Source organism: Cebus imitator, unplaced genomic scaffold (assembly GCF_001604975.1).
Source record: "Cebus imitator isolate Cc_AM_T3 unplaced genomic scaffold, Cebus_imitator-1.0 Scaffold114, whole genome shotgun sequence".
NCBI lineage: Eukaryota > Metazoa > Chordata > Mammalia > Primates > Cebidae > Cebus > Cebus imitator.
The window spans coordinates 145,318-149,282 of record NW_016107429.1 but is presented as its reverse complement, the minus strand read 5'-3'; positions in this window follow the sequence as shown (position 1 = coordinate 149,282).

Genomic DNA, 3,965 nt, shown 5'->3' with positions numbered 1-3,965 from the left:
ATATATAGAGAAGAAATAGTAGAATTAGACAATTATCATCTTATAACCCCCACATAATGACTGGGTTGGGCAGGAATCCTCAATTGATGCCAAAATCCAGAGTTGAAAGTTTTAGGTAAATAGGACAGTCTCAAATTGTAATCTCACTATTTGCCTATGAATTCCAAAGTGAATATTATTAGTTTTATTAAGAGATCTCACAGTATTTACATGTCTAAATACAGTATTACCAGTAGCCCCATAGCATGACAATATGAGTTCTTTTGATGTGATTCACCATTCCTGTGCACTGTTGGCTAGACTGCTGCAACATTGATCAAATCATGAGAAGTGATAAGAAGACAAGCAAAAAGCAGGACATATTCTAGGACAGTGAGCCAGACACATTCAACATAAACAACATTGTAATGAACAAAGAAAGGTTGATAAACTATTTTAGATTGTGTGACAACAAAAGATGTTACAGCTAAATCAAATATGTGAAACACAATTGGATTCTAGGTTATGCTTAAAATGAAAAATAATGTAAGCAGACAATGGAATATTTTTCAGCACTAAAAAGAAATGTGCTATCAAGTCATGAAAAGACATGGAGTAACCTTAAATGTGTATTGTTAAGTTAAAGAAAGTCAATCTGAACAGGCTACATAGCATATGATTCCAATTATATGACATTCTGAAAAAGGCAAAATGATGAATCCTGTAAAAAGATCATAATTGCAAGGGGTTAGAGGAAGGGAGAGATCAACTAGTGGAGCACAGAGGAATTTAAGGGCACTGAAACTATTGTGTACGATATAATGGTGAGTACATTTCATTATATGTTTGTCAAAATCCATAGAATGTATAGTACAAAGAGTGAACCCTAATGTAAACTACAGACTTGATAATTATATTGTCAGGGTAGGTTCACTAATTGTCAATTGTAATAAATGTACCATTCTGGTGTGTGTGTGTGTGTTGGGGTGTGTGTGTGTGTGTGTGCATGTGTTTAATTTTTACATATATGTATATATAATCTTGTTCTGTTATCCAGGCTGCAGTACAGTGGCACAGTCATAGCTCACTGGAGCCTCAAACTCCTAGGCCCAAATGATTCTCCTGCCTCAGTCCCACAGGTAGCTAGGATTATAGGTGCATGCCATAAATATAAAAGCGCTCAAAAAATTAAAGTCTATTATAATAATACAAGCAGACAACAGTCTCACTCTAAGCATCTTTCTCTTTGTAAATTTATCTAACTGGAATTTTGAAGAGAGGAATCCCACTGGATTTTTGTGTGGGAGAAAATATATAAAGTTCATGAGATTATGTGAAAATGCTAGTTTTGAATCTGAATTGAAGAAATCAGTATATATTAATAATTTTTTATTTTAAAAATACTTATTTCTTATCTCTATCTATTGAAAATACTCCATAGAAAAGAGCAGTTCTAGCTCCATATTTTGGGTTCTAGATATAATTTCCATCTAAAATAAGCCCATGGTCTTTGTTGAAACGGCTTATTCAAAGGCTGGGTTAGTAAATAAGTGAGATGAGCCTGGCATATTTGTTATTCATAATAGAAAGAACAAAAGCTATTATGACCACCAAGGTAATATAATAAAAAATACTCAGGTACCAATGTGAAAAGGCTGTCACTGGACAAAGAAGAGATTTGAACATTAACAAGAATAAAAACTGGAATTAATTGAAACACAAATTAAAAAAAAAACTTCTTAGTTATGTTTAGATAATGCTGATAGACCAAGTAGTTAGTTTGAAAACTGGTAGATATATGGAAGGAAGCAAGTACTTATCCAGCCTTTTCTACACAGATTATACCTCAGTGTACCAGCACATTTTTAATGGAATGATCCAGTTAACAATTGAAGCCTGGGTGAGAGAAACTTCACTTTACAAGCAATAATAAAATAATGGATCATCAATTCCTTATATTATCACTGAAAAAGACTTTATTAGTCTCCTGGTGAAAACATACCCCTCTGTAAAGTATTCACAGGAAAATTTCAAACGAATATAATCAAACCTAAATCTGACTACTAATAGAGAAATCAGAAAAGGAGGTATATAAAGGACACCATGGACATATAATCAGCAAACTGAAACCTTTTGATACATTATCTCATCAAATTACTCTCATGAAAAAAACAAAGATGAGAAGGATGAATGAAGAAGTTACAGGTTAAAAGAGATTTAGAAATTTAAACTCATTTAAATATTTATTCTTATATAGTTATTTATTTGGCCAAACCAATTATTATAAATATATTTGAGACAATCAGGGAAATATTAACATTGGCTGAATAGTTTTAAAAAGAGTATTTACATATAGAGATGGATATTAAAATATTCACATATATAAAGTTATAAAGCCTTGCTTCAAAATAATTCAGAAGTGTCAGGCATGGTGGCTAATGCTTGTAATCCCAGCCCTTTGGGAAGTTGAGGCTGGAGGATCACTTGAGCTCAGGAGCTCAAGACCAGCCTGGGCCACATAGTAAGACATTGTGTCTACAAAAAATAAGAAATAAATTAGTTGAACATGGTGATGTATGCTTGTAGTTTCAGCTACCTGAGGAGCTGAGATGGCAGAATCACTTGAGTGAAGAGGATGAGGCTGCAGTAAGCCTTGCATTCCACTGCATTCCAGCCTGGGCAACAGAGTGAGACTCTATCTCAAAAATAAATAAATAAAACAAAATAAAATAACTCAGAGGAAAAAGAAAGAAGAAAGTAAGTGGACATATGAAAAGCAAATAGATAATTGTTCAAGCTGGGCAATGACGGTATGTTGGTGTTTTCTCTATTCTTGTATATTTTGTAATTTTTCTTAATAAGTTACTTTGAATTGATATTACCTTATAGAACCTTCATTGATGTGTGATATATAAAGTATGTTGCTTTGACTTATTTAACAAACATTTCCAAATGGTTTAAGGGTAAATATTTAAACAGAGATTTCAGTAGATAAAGATATCAAGCAACTTAATGATCTATTAAATTACTTACATGTTACCTAATTTATTTGTCTGCATATAATTACAGCCTCTAAAAGTTTAAATATGTGTTTTAGAATTACTTCGTAGTACACAGAAAGTAATCACATCTAAAGAAGTTAATAATATAATAAACAATACATACTCTAGAAATTAACAAAATAATATTTAAATATGCAAAACTAATGCAAGTAATCAGCAGCAGAAGGTTGGGGTGTTTAAAGTGGACTGAAACCAACTTCCAGTGAGTTTTAAGCTTTACTCCAGAGGTAGAAAACAGTATTTTCTTTAATCCATGCAAGATGAAAATAGCAAAGAGGAAAGCTTCCAAATGGAATTGAAAACCACTAGAAAATATGTTTTTGTTTATTTTTTACAAATAATCTTCCAAATAGTATTTGACCTGCAAAGTTTCCCACATCCATCTCGTTCCAGTCACCAACCATGAAGAAATCATAGGTCATGCTTCCAATAACGCATATATTAAGACCTGACAGAATTCTGTGGCAAAAATGTCAGCTATAAAATGAAACTGCAATGGAAATGCATTCAGAGAATTTATAGGAGATACTCATAGTTAGATATATAGTGGCAATGTTGAAGTCTATATTTTGAAATCTGTCTGATTATAAGATAAAAACTTTGTTACTCAACTACTGAGAAAAATATGATTATAGCCTACTAAAGATGCTACTAATGACCACATTTACTTAGTTTTCATATGGTCAGAGCTGGAATATCCTACAGAAAAGTATCTAAGTCTTATCTTTGCATTGCAAATGTCTAAACTCTATAGTAAGTACCGATAACCTTGAAAAGAAACAAGTGAGATACTGAGCTCAGAATGAATAAATGCAATATACAGATACACTAACACTAGAATTTCTGACAAAGAAGAGAAAGCAATATGACAAAGAATTCAATATAAATGTACTATAAAATAATGCAATGAAAATATGAATTATC